Source organism: Camelus bactrianus, chromosome 1 (genome assembly GCF_048773025.1).
Source record: "Camelus bactrianus isolate YW-2024 breed Bactrian camel chromosome 1, ASM4877302v1, whole genome shotgun sequence".
NCBI classification, from domain to species: domain Eukaryota; kingdom Metazoa; phylum Chordata; class Mammalia; order Artiodactyla; family Camelidae; genus Camelus; species Camelus bactrianus.
In genome coordinates, this window is record NC_133539.1 from 99,784,981 (window position 1) to 99,802,743 (window position 17,763).

Sequence of the window (17,763 nt, forward strand, 5' to 3'; positions counted from 1 at the left end):
ATGGCCAAATGTTGTAGAGTAGGGCACTGGGTGCCTGTGGGCAGTGGGGGTTAGGGAGCTGAAATCCGTGTCTTGCATCATTTCCTGGGTTGTACCCCTGCTGTCTCCGCCCACTTCTCCCTCCCCTTCTTCCTGTTTTTCCTTTTGTATATGTTCTCTCAGTTAATGCTCTCCAAGACTCCATAACTTAGTCATTTTCAAATTCCTCATAACCCTCTTCCTCTTACATTGAGCAAATCTCCAAAATCCACTGATGTTCATTTTCAAAGTATTTCAAATCCATTCCCTCATTCCACTCCTACTGATACTTCTTTTGTTCAGAACAACATAAAGGCTCATTCTACTACTGCAATAGTCTTTTAATTCTTCTTCCATTTGACATTTTATTTCTCTACAATTCATTCTTCTTTTTCTATGAAAAATATCTTTCTCAATTATAGGCAGCTTCTTGTAGCCAAGAGTTCTATGTACAATTTTGAGTGGAATACCCTGATATCAGGGCTTTTTTTCATTGCATTTAAAGGATGTAATGATGCTGAACATGGGTTAGAATACAATATCTGATATCAAAATATTCTTTATTTTTTTCATTGTAATGCTGATATCTTTGCATAAATGAATTTCTCTTTCCTAATTACTATGTGCTTCCTGGATTTTCCAGTTTCTATTAGTCACCTTGGACTGAAACCAATGAGCCTTCTTGTCTAAATGGGTGTTAGCTAAGTATATGGTGAAGTCTAGAAACACACAGAATTTTTCATTCTAAAATATATAAAATTTATAAATTACTTCTCAGACTTTAAGGTGCATATAAATCACCTGAGATTTTTTAAAAAGTTTAGATTTTGATTCAGTGGGTCTGGCATAGGTCCTGCAATTCTATATTTCTAACAAGCTTTCCAGGTGGTAGTCTTGCTGCTATTTTGTAAATAAGCTTATATGTCTTTTTTTTTCTTTCCAGATTCCACTTATGAGTGATATCATATGGTATTTTTCTTTCTCTTTCTGGCTTACTTCACTTAGAATGACATTCTCTAGGGCCATCCATGTTGCTGCAAATGGCATTCTTTTATTATTCTTTATGGCCGAGTAGTATTCCACTGTATAAATATACCACAGCTTCTTTATCGAGTCATCTGTCGATGGACATTTAGGTTGTTTCCATGTCTTGGCTATTGTAAATAGTGCTGGTATGAGCATTGCGGTGCAGGTATCTTTTTGAATTAAGGTTCCCTCTGGATATATGCCCAGGAGTGGGATTGCTGGATCATATGATAAGTCTGTTTTAAGTCTTTTGAGGAATCTCCATACTGTTTTCCATATGGCTGCACCAAACTGCATTCCCATCAACAGTGTAGGAGGGTTTCCTTTTCTTCACATCCTCTCCAGCATTTATTGTTTGTGGACTTTTGAATGATGGCCTTTCTCACTGATGTGAGGTGATACCTCATTGTAGTTTTGATTTGCATTTCTTTAATAATTAGTGATATTGAGTATTTTTTCATGTGTCTAATGGCCCTTTGTATGTGTTCATTGGAGAATTGCTTGTTTAGGTCTTCTGCCCATTTTTGGATTGGGTTGTTTGTTTTTTTTCTTATTAAGTTGTATGAGCTGTTTATATATTCTGGAAATCAAGTCCTTGTCAGTCTCATCTTTTGCAAATATTTTCTCCCATTCCGTAGGTGGTTGTTTTATTTTACTTATAGTTTCCTTAGCTGTGCAAAAGCTTGTAAGTTTAATTAGGTCCCATTTATTAATTTTTGCTTTTATTTCTATTGCTTGGGTAGATTGCCATAGGAGAACATTGCTAAGATTTATGTTAGAGAATGTTTTTCCTATGTTTTCTTCTAGGAGATTTATTGTGTCTTGTTTTATGTTTAAGTCTTTAAGCCATTTTAAGTTTATTTTTGTGTATGGTGTGATGGAGTATTCTAACTTCATTGATTTACATGCTGCTGTCCAGTTTTCCCAACACCATTTGCTGAAGAGACTGTCTTTATTCCATTGTATGTTCTTGCCTCCTTTTGTCAAAGATTAATTGACCAAAAGTCTGTGGGTTTATTTCTGGGCTCTCTATTCTGTTCCATTGATCCATATGTCTGATTTTGTACCAATACCATGTTGTTTTGATTACTGTAGCTCTACAGTATTGTCTGAAGTCTGGGAGGGTTATTCCTCCAGCTTTATTTCATCAAGAAATCTCATTTGGCTGTGTTGTTGGGTGAGTAAGATACAGAAGCTTATGGGAAGGAAACTTGGAAGAGGTCTAAGAAACAGAGAAGAGCATTTTAAGGGTCACCAGATGTGAACTTGGCTTATATTTCACATGAGAAAAGTCGGTATGATACTCAACTATTTTCAGAATGCCTTTTAGACTAGCCTAGACTAGTCATCTCCCTTGAAGCAATAGAGTCTTTTTTAATTTTCCTGTTCAACCCAGAAAATATGCACGTGTAAGACAGGGGATGAGGTAAGTGGACAGTAGATCCTGAATGATGGTTAATCAAGATGAATGAATTGTTGACCACGAGGATACATTAATGTACTAGGCCTGGCATAATGACCACAATTAAGGACATGATCGATGGTATACAAGTGACTTCTCTGTAGCGCCTATACATACAACATATAGGTGACACTATAACTACAGTGATGGACGGCAGGAGTTAAACTTAAGAATATCTTTAAGATTAAAATTCTCGATCACATGCAAGCTCCTCTAATACTGTTCCTGCATAGCTATTACTTATTCTGATTTAACAAGTTAAGGCACATGATTTTTGGCCTACTTTAATTTCCCAGGAACTGCTCTGGTATTCATGATTCTTTATACACAATGAAAACATCAGAGTCCTTCATTGTTTTTTTTCCTCTATTAAGTCACCAAATAAAGATATTATCCACATTAAAGATGGTGCTTGCTACTAAGCAAATTAGATTCAAGCCATCCTAAATAAATATGCAATCCAATTAAAAAGTGTTTTTTGTCTGTGGGAGGGGCCACTACTAGACAATCCCTCTATCCAGTTTAAATTAGGCGATTACCCTTTAGAGTCTCCTACATAAAACTCTGGATTTGCTACTGTCAAAAAGAATCTGGCACTTTAGAGGATTCCCTTCCAATCTGCTCTCAATCTGATAGGTTAATTGCCAGTTCTTTGCATCATGTCTCAATATTATAACTATGTGTCAAATACATATGTTTTGTTTTTGCATCGAGCAAAGGAAGGTTCAAAAGGGTAACAACAATGTTTCAAACTACTCATACTAATGCTGTAAAAATGCCAGCTGTATTTTGGGAGGTAGTGGCTCAGGATCCACCCTCAAGGAGGCTCAGAGAAACATAAAGTGGCAAAGTAACTACCTCAAACACCTTTTTCAGAGTAATATACAGCACTGAAACATATAATTCACATTAAAGACCCTTTAAAATTTAAAAGCTATTTTTTAGGGACTTTTCTTCCTCCACCATTTTTTCTTTTTTTCCCAGTTCCTTTGCCATCCTGATGAAGTGGGCATCTGAATGGTTTTAATGTCTACACTTACCCATGAGGCAATGGAATGAGTCATTTCCCTCAAGTCAACTATAACTGGAAAATGTAAAAGTCTATGCTATGTCCGGGAGGAGTTGGGATGGTCTTTATCTTATTTTAAGAGATTGATTTGAGATCTTTACATTATGAGTGAGCACACATTTGAGACCAATTTTAATGTTTTTCTTGGAAAAACAGTACACTTAGGAGTTAAACTTTGTCCCAACAACTGGTTTTTATTAGTAAGGAAGATGAACTTGAAACACAGGAATAATGGAACAGAGGAACAGAATTATTGAAAGATAGCCCTCTGATTATTCAGCTTCTAGTCACTTGCTCATTTTAATAAAAAAATAAAATTAATTTTTTTCACAAAAACACCTTGTTAATTCATGAGACATGCGTATACACGTATATTTATTTCTATATATGTGTATAGAAAGGCATTTTCTGTCCAAGGCAGAGACCACTGATTGTGTTATGGTGGTAAATTATATGATGAAGACTAAATTCTTATACAATATAAATTTTACAAGTAAAAATAAATGTCCTTTTATACACTGACAGTGAAAATTAATCCATCTGCTTTTCCCCAAATAATTTTGAGACATGATTAACTGCTCTTAGATAACTTCTGGGCACAGTGTCATGTGTTTGTGAGTCAAAAATATTTGTTAGACTAATGGCACCAAATATTGGAGTGTGATCAAATGTAATATACTTCCTCTTAGCCAGACTTTCCCAATTTGATCAGTCACTTTTAGTAGAAAAGTATTTTCCAGGGAGGTTACCATAATCTCCAAGTAGCAGGAATTTAGGAGACTATTAAAACTGCATTGAAATAAATTCATGAAAAAAATTTAATCTTTTTCTGAAAACTGAAAAACAATGTCCCTAAGCATTTTGAGCAAAGGAAATACATTCTCAAAAAATGTTAACCAATTTTCTACTTGGAATTAAAATATATAAGAAGTTGCACCCACTTGATATTTTTCAACCCCATTTTCCTTAACATGCCTCAGAGTTTGTCTGAAATAGCTATAAACCATGACACCAGTCGATATTATTATTATTGAAGACCATGGAAGAGTATGTGTTTAAAGCCTGATTAAAGCATATTTGAATGACCTTTATAAAATTTTAGAATACCAAGGATTATGCTTGTTGACAGTGAGTGAAATGGAATAACCAGAGATAAAAAGGATTTTTGATCCTAGGAAAAAAGACATCCAGGCAGAATTTAGTCATAAAACATATTTTTGCAGCTACTTAAAACTAATGAGACTTATAAATCTTTCCCTCTCTCCTCACAGTCCATCTAAGAAGATAAATCATTTACAGAAGATAAGTATGGCCTAAAGTAACAGGGAACATTTCACCTTTTGTAATTATTTAAAATTTGCTGTATATTTTTTTTTGGTTAAATTGTTTTAAAAATCAGGTAAATACTGATAAAGGTTGGGTTCTGTTTTCAAAGAATCCTTTAAAACCACGAATAAGTATGTAATCAAAAAGTGATAAGCCCTCTGAAGAAAAATATACTGTGCTCAATGAAAGAGAGTGTTGAGATGTGGTTTGGATTGGGGGATCAAGGAGGTTCTCTATGAGGAAGGACGTATTTAAGCTGAGGCTGGGAAGATTTAAGGTGAAAGCAATAGCAGGCTTGAAACCAAAACTGAAAAAGAGCTTGGCAGGTTTGTTAAACAGAAGGAAGCCATGTGGCAAGAGAATGGAGATTCAGAAATGCAAAATTAGTTTAGAGAATTAGGCAGACCCAGGTAACAGAGCTTTGTAGGCCATGGACAAAAATTTGAATTTTATTTTAAATATAATGAAAAACCTATAAAGGTTGCTTTAAGGGCAGTGACGTAATCTAATGAACATTAAAAAAATCTATGGCACTTGCAGTTATGTGAAAAGTGAACTGAAAGGGGAAAAGAGGGAAATGAGAGAGAAAAGTATGGATTTGTCTCAGAAAAGCTGATGGTGGTTTTGACTAAGGTGGTGGCACTGGTAATGGAGAGAAGTCAGTGTATTTAAAATATAGGTTGAGATTTGGTGATGATTTGATGTTGAAGGTAAAGAAGAGGATGGGTCAAAAATGCTTGGTTTCTGGTGTGACAAAGTATGTAGAGCAGATCTAAGTGCTTTTACTTTTAAATGAAATTACCCTTTATGTAACCAGTATTAATTTTGTCAGTTTTTGCTTAATGTATTTTGGGGTTCTGTTAGGTACATATTTCCTGATGGATTGATTATTTTATAATTATAAAATGTCCTAAATTTTTTTCCTTAAAGTCAGTTTTGTCTGATATTAATATAGCCCCCTAAGTTTCCTTTTGTTTAGTGTCTTTGTTAAATTTTTCTATACTTTTCCTTTCAATCAACCTGTGCTTTTGAATCTAAAGTGCTTTAGTAAAGAGTAAATAGATAGGTATTTTAAAAAATCCATCTTCTAATCTCTGCTTTTTGATTGTAGTAATTATCCATTTACATTTAATGTAGTTTTACACTAAGTAAAATAAAGTAGGATTTACATCTGCTGTTTTGCTGCCTTTTTTGTTCCTCTGTTCTTGCATTACTGCAGCCTTTTGTGTTAAATAGACTTTTTTTTTGTATGCCATTTTAATTTCCTTAATTTTTATTATATTTTTAGGTTCCCCCCTTTTTTTTTTTTTTTTTTTTGACAAATTGATTCTAGAGAAAAAGAGACATTTTACAGTGATACAGTGATGAATCCACCAGGAAGACTGAACAGGTATAAACATTTATGTACCTAACAACAGAGCACCAAATTACACAGGCATTTTTGGAAAAAAGTATACCTTAAGTGTCATTGCACTGCTTTTTGGACTCTATTTTCTGATAAGAAGTCAGTTTTTAAATCTTATTAAAAAGTGCTTATATATAGGTTGTTTTTGTTTTGTCGCTTTAAAGGATTTCTCTTCATCTTTGACTGTTCTCTATAGGACTGATATGTCTAGGTGTGATTATTTGTAAGTTTATTTTACCTGGAGTTCATTAAGGGACTTGGATGAGTAGATTAATATTTTTAAATCAAATTTTGGAAGTTCTTGATCAATATATCTTCAAATATCTTTTCAGCCCTTTCTTTTCTCTCCATGAAATTCCCATTATGTGTATGCTGGAATGCTTGTTGGTGTACCTCAATTCTCTGATGCCTTGTTCATTATTATTTCTTTTCTCTGCTCCTCAGACTAAATAATCTCTCTTTAACCATCAAGTTTGATGATTCTTCTGCTGGCTGGACACTTTTTGAGTCCCTCTGATGAATTTCTTTTCTTTTCAGTTATTGTACTGTTCAATTGCAGAACTATTTTATTCAGTTATTAGTTTCTTTTTTTATTTCTGGTGAGATACTGTTGTCATATTTCTCTGTTTCTTTAGATATGATTTCCTTTAGCTCTTTAAACATATTTATAACAGGTGATTTAAAATCTTTAGGAACTAAGTCTAAAATGTAAGCCCCCTCAGGGACAATATCTTTTGGTTCCTTTTTGCAGCACACTTCTTGTTTTTGTTTTTGCATGTCTCATAAATTTTTATTGAAGATTGGACATTTTAGGTAAATTTTTGTTGAAAACTGTAAAAACTTTGGTATCAAGTCTCCCCCCACTGCCCATATTTCACTGTTATTGCTGGAATTTTGTTGTCATTGATGTTTTTCTTATTGCTGTGTATTTGTTCAGAGACTTGCTGGACTAATTTTGTAGATTCTGTATTTCCTGCAGTGTGCAAACACTGAATTCTCTGCCAGATTTTTAAATCAAAAAAATTTTTAACATTTTTTTGAGTTATAGTCAGTTTACAATGTTGTGTCAATTTCCAGTGTAGAGCACAATTTTTCAGTTATACATGAACATACATATATTCATCATCACATTCTTTTTCACCATGAGCTACCACAAGATCTTGTATATATTTCCCTGTGCTATACAGTATAATCTTGTTTATCTCTTCTATATATGCCTGTCAGTATCTCAAATTTTTAAATATACTAAATTTAAAATAATTTTTATGTAAAATTTTAAACCTGGCTTCCTACGAGTCACCTCTGATTCAGTATAATTAAGTGGTCAGCCAATCCAATTTTTGAAGAGAAAGTATCCTTAAATACCTTGCCTGTATATCTTCTATTTTTCGCCAAAGGGATCTGTGTAAGAAGGCATGCTTTCAAACTTCAGGCTATTTATAAGACAACCTTAGCTTTCATTTCCTGCTTGTTCAGGGCCTCAAGTTCAGAAATTAAAGGAGCTTTCTTCTTAACCGAGTCTTTCCAGGGCTGTGTACATGCTGTTGCAGTCTTTTAGATGTCTAGAAATATGTTGGAGCTTTCCAAATTTCCCTATAGCCATTTCACTCTCCAAGATCTCCTTTTAAATTTCTGGCCAATCTCTTTTTTTCCCCCTTTCCAACTGAAATAATAGCGTTTGGCAGCTTCAGTGTTGCTAACAGATTGGAATTATAATGGCCTATAATGAAAAAGAATATGAAAAGGAATACACACACACACATACATACATATATATATTTTGTATATCACTATGCTGTACACCAGAAATTAACACAACTTTATCAATTGATGATATGTCAATTAAAAAAAGAAGTGGGCATTTAGTGAATTCTCAATAAATGTTAGGGCCTATTTCCTTACATAGCAGAAATCATGTAGTACACAGTGGTACTATTACTGTGGGTGAATCAAGAGAAGGAAAAGTTTGGTGAATTACGTGCAGAGCAACCTCATTGAGACTGGATGGTGGGCACTTGTTCAGAGAGAGGTTCACAAAAGATTCCAAGATTTTGCAAAAGCCAAATATCACTGATTTAACTTCTGTGGTTCTACCTGGACCTGGCTTATCTCTACACTATAGATTAGTAATTTTTTTTAGCTCTATTTTTTCAACCACACTTAGTCTATACTTGTCCCACATTTACTCTAAAGTTACTCCACACTTTCTACATTTACTCCACACTTACTTTTTTTAGATTGTTGTATATGCTTAGGTCTTTGACATTCTTATCAAGATACTGCCAGATATATTTCTATACCTATAAATAGTTTTCCTAGACATTTGTGTTTTCTACACATTTTATTTAACTTTTTTTCTAGTCTCAGGAATCCCATAGTGGGTGTCAGATGCCACATGCTTGAAGTTTTATTTTTTTTTACTTCCCTGTGTTACTTTTGGCATCATTGTTCATCTCATGAGACCCTACCTTTTAGAAATAAATTGGTACTTATAATGAAAGACTGTATTTGTAGATAAACTCATGCTGTGTTTATATCATGTAAAGATGAATATAGCTGTATGTTTTATATAAAAACACATAGCTAGGTATCTGTTAAGTTATAACAAAATTCTAGGTTAAACTCTGTAATCATCTAGGTTGTCTTTCTATTTTTTAACTTTTCATTTTAGAATAAAAAATAGTATAAAAAGGATAGCAAAGACTTTAGAATTGATTTTTATACTTCAGTAAATTATTAAGTGTTATAACCAGTTTTAGTAATTATATACAGTTTTTATAATCAGTTTTAGTAATTAAGTATAATTTTAAAATTTTGATATATATTAAATATGTTTACTGTTTTACAAAACTTCCTACAATCCTTGATTAATGTGAAGTGACGCTTTCCAAAGCTATTATGTGCTGAAAATCTGTGGTCAAAGGATGAGAAATCCAGCTGCTTCTATTGCTGCAGTAGATTTGGAATAAACACTCTAATGTTGCTCAAAGGAAAAAATAAATAAACTGTATCAAAATGTTGCCCCCCCCCCCAGCGCCAAGTAGGAAAAAAGTAGCCCTGGAAAAACTTGTGACTGCTTTGTCATTTTTGCAAAACTGTGGAAACACACCGGAGCAGCTAGTTCCCTCATCCCTGATTTCCCCAGATGGCTGAGTTCCCATTAGCTCACCGGAGAATGAGATGCAGACCCAGTGCCTTTACATGTCATTTTGACAAGACATAATGTCCGATCTTGTTTGTGTACGCCTTTCCCTTCCACCTCAAGCCCGCTGCACTACTGGTGGTCTGCCCGTGTGCCACACAGATGTCTCTCCGCGGCAGGCTTTATTTTTCAAGTTGCTTCGGAGAGCATATGTTTCCATGGAAGCATGTTCCTTCCTTCTCCCAACACCTTCTTGTGCTACATAAACAATCTTCATCTGCCCCCTCAGATCTGGGGCACACGAGACTTTCACAGATGTCGATTTCGTTTTCAGACTGTTTGCCTCTGGTGAACACGGTCGTCAGATAATGTCTCCCTTCCTCCTCTGTTCCAAATGACTTGGAATGCAGATTTTTCCCCTCCTTTCAACTCAGTTTCCTTCTGTGACCCCAGCATGTTTTCGTCCCCTTTCTTCTAAGTCTGTCTTTGTACTAGCTCTCCAGATGGGATCAAGGATGAGCTCTTCCTGCTCCTCACTTTATTCTCTTTACGACTGGTTTGCAGGGAAAAAAGAGGCAAATACACACATTAAATGTTTCGTATGCGTGGCCAACTCTGTTTTTCTAATTTGTTCCCTTGACTTTTGAGGGTTTGTCACATGTTGCTTATTTATTTATATTTGGTAGCTGCCATGTTTAATTATTTTTCTATTTTGGGGCTAGTTCATTACAAAGAAGGACACCACAAAAATATGCACATAAATTGACATATATAGTGCATATAATTAAATATAAAACATCAGATAAGAGCTACTTCAGTATCAGTTTTCATTTCCTTTTGTAAAAGGAGCACTTTGGCTTTTCTTTCATTTACTCAACACCTATTTGTTGAGGAGGTGCCATGTGCCAGAAAGCCCTCTGGGTGCCAGTATTAAGGTCGCAGAAAAGGTCTCCCTTCTCAAGGAATTTATATTGTGTGAGAGACAGATAATAAACAAGTACACAAAGAATTAAGATAATTATGAGAGGATGCCAGCTGAGCTGATTCTAAATGACAAACAGGAGCCTGGATGCAAAAATCATGATAATGGGAAGGAATAATGGGAAGGGAAGGAGTAAGTGCAGAGTCACTACAGAAGGACTGATGCTGGCGTGCTTGAGAAACAGGAGAGAGGTCTCTGTGACAGATGTGTCACAATGAGCATGTTGGAGCGGAAGTCTGGGGCCAGATCTCTTAGGACATTTGAAAGCAGGGTAAGAATTCTCAATTTTCTTCCAATGTCCAAGAAGCCATGGAAGCTTTTAAGTAAGGGAGCAACATGATCTGATTGATTTGATTGATTTATTGAGGTACATAGTCAGTTGACAATGTTGTGTCAATTTCTGGTGTACAGCACAATGCTTCAGTCATACATGAATATACACATATTCATTTTCATATTTTTTGCCATTAAGATACTACAAGATACTGAATATAGTTCACTGTGCTACACAGTATAAACTTGTTATCTATTTTATATATACCAGTCAGTATCTGCAAATCTCATACTCCCAATTTATCCTTTCCACCCTCTTCCCCCTTGGTAACCATGTTTGTTTTCTATGTTTATGAGTCTGTAAGTTCACTTGTCTTTTTGTTTAGATTCCACATATGAGTGATATCATATGGTATTTTTCTTTCTCTTTCTGGCTTACTTCACTTAGAATGACATTCTCCAGGGACATCCATGTTGCTGCAAATGGCTTTCTTTTATTTTTTATGGCCGAGTAGTATTCTACTGTATAAATATACCACAGCTTCTTTATCGAGTCATCTGTCGATGGACATTTAGTTTGTTTCCATATCTTGGCTCTTGTAAATAATGCTGCTATGAACATTGGGGTGCAGGTATCTTTTTGAATTAAGGTTCCCTCTGGATATATGCCCAGGAGTGGGATTGCTGGATCATATGATAAGTCTGTTTTAAGTCTTTTGAGGAATCTCCATACTGTTTTCCACATGGCTGCACCAAACTGCATTCCCACCAGCAGTGTAGGAGGGTTTCCTTTTCTCCACATCCTCTCCAGCATTTATTGTTTGTGGACTTATGAATGATAGCCTTTCTCACTGATGTGAGGTGATACCTCATTCTGGTTTTGTTTTGCATTTCTCTGATAATTAGTAATACTGAGGATTTTTTCATGTGCCTATTGGCCCTTTGTATGTGTTCATTGGAGAATTGCTTGTTTAGGTCTTCTGCCCATTTTTGGATTGGGTTGTTTGGGTTTTTTTGTTTTGTTATTAAGTTGTATGAGCTGTTTATATATTCTGGAAATCAAGTCCTTGTCAGTCTCATCTTTTGCAAATATTTTCTCCCATTCCGTAGGTTGTCATTTTGTTTTGCTTATGGTTTCTTTTGCTGCACAAAAGCTTGTAAGTGTAATTAGGTCCCATTTGTTTATTTTTGCTTTTATTTCTATTGCTTGGGTAGACTGCCATAGGAGAACATTGCTGAGATGTATGTCAGATAATGTTTTACTTACATTTTCTTCTAAGAGGTTTACTGTATCTTGTCGTATGTTTAAGTATTTAATCCATTTTGAGTTTATTTTTGTGTATGGTGTAAGGGAGTGTTCTAGCTTCATTGATTTATGTGCTGCTGTCCAGTTTTCCCAACACTGTTTACTGCAGAGACTCTCTTTATTCCATTGTATATTCTTGCCTCCTTTGTCAAAGATTAATTGACCAAAAGTTTGTGGGTCATTTCTGGGCTCTCTATTCTGTTCCATTGACTCATATGTCTGTTTTTGTATCAATACCATGCTATTTTGATTACAGTAGCATCATAGTATTGTCTGAAATCTGGGAGGGTTATTTCTCCAGCTTCATTATTTTTCTTCAGTAATGCTTTGGCAATTCTGGGTCTTTTGTGATTCCATATAAATTTTACTATGATTTGTTCTAGTTCTGTGAAAAATGTCCTGGGTAATTTGATAGGGATCACATTAAATCCGTAGGTTGCCTTGGGCAGTATGGCCATTTTAACAATATTGATTTTTCTAATCCAAGAGTATGGGATATCTTTCTATTTCTTTAAGTCATCTTAAATTTTCTTAATCAGTGTTTTGTAGTTCTCTGTGTATAAATCTTTCACCTTCTTGGTCAGATTTATTCCTAGGTATTTTATTGCTTTGGGTGCAATTTTAAAAGGGATTGTTTCTTTACTTTTCCTGTTGATTCATTGTTAGTGTAAAGAAATGCAACTGATTTTTGTACATTAATCTTTTATCCTGCTATCTTGCCACATTCTTTTATCAGCTCTAGTAGTTTTTGTGTGGAGTTTTTAGGATTTTCTATATATATAGTATCATGTCTGCATATAGTGACAGTTTTACCTCTCTTCCAATTTGGATCCCTTTTATTTCTTTTTATTGCCTGATTGCTGTGGCTAGGACTTCCAAGACTATGTTGAATAGAAGTGGTGAGAGTGGACAACCTTGTCCCAGATTTTAGTGGGAAGGTTTTCAGTTTTTCACCATTGAGTACTATGCTGGCTGTAGTACTTATGTTTTTGAAACACCCCTTTGGCAACTGTGATAATTTCTCAGAGTATTCTTATTTTTAAAGACATTGTTAATGCAGTTTTAGGTTCACACAAAAAAACTGAAAGTGCAGTATAGAGATTTCCCATACACCCTCTGCCCTCACACATGCTTGGCCTCCCCCATGATCAATAACACCCACCAGAGTGGAACATTAATTATAATTGGTGAACCTACATTGACACATAATTATCCAAAGCCTATAGTTTACCTTAGGGCTTACTCTTGGTGCTGTACATCCTTTGGACTTGGACAAATATATAATGACATGTATCATTTTAATATCACAGAATTTTCACTGTTCATTCTTTCCCCTCATCTCACTAAAGACCACTGATCTTTTTACTGTCTGTCTCTATAGTTTTGCCTTTTCTATAATGTCCTAAATGTTGGAGTCATACAGTATGTAGCCTTTTCAGATTGGCTTCTTTCATTTAGTAATATGCATTTAAGTTTCCTTCCATGGCCAACACATTGTGTTGTAAGCATCACTCTACTGAGCCATGTCCTGGTCTCACCAGACCTTGCAACTACTACATCTGTCCCTGCTCACCCTGCTCCCTTCCTTCCCTAGGAATGCTCTTCTCCCCGTTGCCTGTTTTGGAAGCATCTTATCCCCCCAACCCTTGGGAACTTCCTCTGTGAAGCCTCCTGACCACCTTGTGTGTGCTCTTCCCATACTCTGTGCAGGCTCCTATAAAAGCTCCCCGGACATAAATATTTATGAATGTGTAGCAAACTGGGAAACGCTGGAGAGCTAGCAAGGACAAAGACTGCGCAGGGCCTGAAGGAAAGGTTAAAAAAGCTTTGACTTGAACCTTAAGGCTGCAAAGGGACTCCTGAAGAATTTCCGTGTGAAAGCAACAAGATCAGGTTTGTTCTTTAGAAAGTTCACTCTGGCCACACACTGGCAAGTGGAGTGAGTGGGCTGAGAAAGAGACTGGAGGAGGGCTGTTGCTTTAGGCTAGATGAGATGTGATGGGAGCTCTCAACGTTCACATACACACAGGCACACACAGAAATCACAGTGGAGGGGATAGGGGTAAGAGCTCAATTGTAGAGTACATGCTTAGCACACACAATGTCCTGGGTTCAATCCCTAGTACTTCCATTTAAAAAAAAATAGCTGACAGAGTAACAGTGAGAATGGAGATGAAAGGATGGGTTCAGAAAGACTTAATCAGTGCCTAACTGATGAGCAGTGTGTAGGGGGAAGTAATGCAAGTAATAGAAAGTGAGGGAGAGAATGAAATTAGGATTCCCCCACTTCTGTCTTGAGCATCAGGGTGGATAGTGGCACATTTCACTAATGCAGGCATGTGGAGTAGACATTTGGGAGGTGTCTTTTCACACCACCCATTTTAACAGTAGTTACTGTTTGTTGTTTTATGTGCCAACACTGTGCTTTCTATTTTACAAATTAACCTTTTGTTCTGTTTTTTGCTTTTTTAACCTTATGATTTCAGTTTTCTTTTTTCCTTTACCTACAGTAAAGCTCAAGTAGAAACCTTAGGCATTTCATAGCCTATTTGTAGGTAGAGTGTGTTCCTTCGTGGGCAGGTGCTGTGTTGGAAACAAGTTGGATGAGTTTGGGGAGACAGTGGCTGGGGACTCAGGAGCAAGTAAGGCAGGGCCAGGAGGGAATTTGGGACACTTTCCTCCATCCATCACCATCTCACAATGTCTCTGACCTCCTAGTACACAATTATATGACTTACATTTAAGAGATACTCAATAACTATTTCCTTAATACTTCATATATTCCTCACAAATGGTAATAATAAGCTTTGAAGTCATAAAGAAGCTTTAGGTCCTTCAAACATGTAAAGTGATTTTTTTTTTTTCATGGAGTTCTTTTTCTCACTTTTGCTCTCTCTCCCCCAATGGTGGCTATGTTTATGAGTTTTTCAAAAGCTTTCCTTTGCCCTTAAATCCTTTATGAGCAAACATATTTCCCTCCGCTACCATGACTTTATTCCCTCCTTTGCATTTTCTCTTCACATTTTATAATACATCTGCCCTTGTTATGCTAAGCGTACTTCTTTCATGCAGTATTTTCAGCAAACTAATTGCAAATGCTCCTGCTTAAGCCACCTGACATGAAAGATAATGTCATCAAACTGTCGTCTCTCCCTTGGGTAGGCAAATTTTTCAATGGCCCATCCTTATTTGATGTCTGAGAAGATCAAGTACAGCTACCCCCTTGCACAAACATGTAAAGATTTGCGGTTTTGGTTCTTTAGCAATTTTGAACTGAAGAAACCCATGCTGAGATTTGTTTACAAAGAGTAATGCACTTTTGCTCTAATTGTTGTGTGTTCCCCTAACTGACTTTTGAGTTCAACTCCATAAAGGGATTTTTCCCACTTAAGACTTTTAACAAAGAGAGATTTTTAGAGTATGAATGACATTTACTCTAATGGGAGAAAGCGGCAGATGTGATAACATGAATCAAAAGATTACTGCTAAATCATTTACATTGATTTAAAAATGGATTTATTTAAAAAATATTTGTTGAGCATTTATTATGTGCCAAAGCACAAAATCAGTGCCCTGTATGAGCCTACATTCCAGAGGAGCAAAACATACGATTACCAGATTGTTAATGCTAAGGAGATAGGAGAAAAGCAGGGAGGGAACAGTCTTGGTTTATGATGCTTGTGCTGGTATGATTATTGATAGTGTCCCCTTTCACTTTCAAACTGTGCCAGTTTGGAAAAGAAACAACGTGGTCAGTCTGTGCATTGGGGATGTTGGGTGATGAGAGATTGAAATTTTAGCTAGAGTGGCCAGGGAAGATCTCACAGAGAAAATGATATTTAAGTTAAGACCGGAAAGAGATGAAGAGGGATTAATGCAAACATCTCAGAATGGTTTCTAGACAGAGGGGAAAGCAGATGCAAAGGGCCTAGAGTACATTCATACCTGGTGCATTTAAGACGGCACAGCTGAAGGAGAAGACTGAGGACGACAGGAGAAGGAAATGAGAACAAGAGGTAAGTGGAAGCTGGACAGATCTTCAAAGGTAGAAGCCATGGCAGAAGTTTCAGCAGATGAGTGACTTGATTGATCGATGTTTTCATAGGCTCATTTTGCCTGCTGTGTGGAGAACAGACTGTAGAGGAGAAGGGGTGAAAGCAGAGAGACTAGTTAAGCACTTGTAACCATCCCGACTGGAAATGTTGGTCCCTAAACATAGAGGGGTAGCAGTTGAATTCCTGAAAATTGGATATAAGAGAAAGCAAGGAGTAATTAATGCATAATGTGGAAGCTCAGGCCTGCCCACTGGAGGAATGGGTTTCTTTTTTCACTCAAATAGGAAAAACTGAGATGAGTAGATTTGGCAGCAAATTCAGGATTACGGTATTAGATGTATTAAGTCTGCGATGTCTATTAGACATCCCTGTGGATGTCAAGTAGGCAGGAGAGTGCTGGCGAGCCTTGTTGATGCAGGTAATATTCAGAGCCACGAGACTAAGTGAAATCACAAAGAGAATAAGTACAAATTTACAAGAAACGGTGTCCAGGTAATAAGGGGCCCTGGACACTCCTATGTTTAGAGGTTTAAGAGATATGGAAGAATCATCAACATATTTTCAAACAAGTTGGCAATAATCCTCAAGAGGTGGCATTATGAATAATTTATTTTTACTATTTTCTAAAATAGCTAATACATTTGTGTTTTTTTTATAGTTTATAATTTATACTGAGTTAAATGTACTTTTTGGTGTTCAATAAGTTTTGACAATTATGTAAACTTGTGGACTATTATCCAAAACAAGATATAGAATTTTTTCACTATCCCAGAACATTTTCTTATGTCCCTTTTTGATCGGTTCCCCACCCATCTGCAACAAAATCTACTGCCATGGATTAGGTTTGCCTGCCTAGTTTCTTTGCTTTTTCTCATCGTAATGTGTGCAATTTAGATGGTTACATTGTATGTAAATATCAGTAGTTATTGTGAAGTAGTATTCCCTTGTCTGTATATTCCATAATTAGTTTATCATTCTTCTGATGATGGACATTTGGGTTGTTGCCAGTTTTAGGCTACTGTAAACACAGCTGCTATTACTATTACTGTATGAATCTTTTTATGGACATATGTTTTCATTTTGCTTAGCTAAATACCTAGGAGTAGAATTGCTGGACATAGAGTTGAAGTAATCTAACTTTATAGTAGCCAGCCAATTTTTGAAAAATTATACCATTTTACAGTACAAATGCAAAATCTTTTAAAACAGAAAATAGTTGTTTTCTAAAAAAACTGCCCTGAGAATTACATGATTTTAAATACTCATACTCTTTAATGCAAATCCTTGATCTAAAATCTTGTCAAAATGGTCCGTGTGGCAGTTTTCAGAGAGAAGTTGCAGGGTTGATGAGTACTGCTGGGACTGTGAAGAGACTGTTCATTACTTAAGCATTACATACAAATTAACTTAATAAACTCTGCTCAGGATGAGCAAGTTGCTCTGTTAATTTATTCTTGGTGGGTAGGGCAAAAGTCTTACTAAAATGGCAGAGGGTGTTCTGAATATCCTCTTGATGTAGGTCTGCCCCATTACTCTCTATCATAACATGCTCTTTTGTGTCTCCTATTTAAAATGAATTGTTTATGATTTATTCATCCTATTGGACTATCAGGTCTATGAAAGCAGGAATTATAATGGCAGGCACTGCCCTAGATAGACAGTTTTGAATGACACAATATATCAGGCATCAGTTAAACAT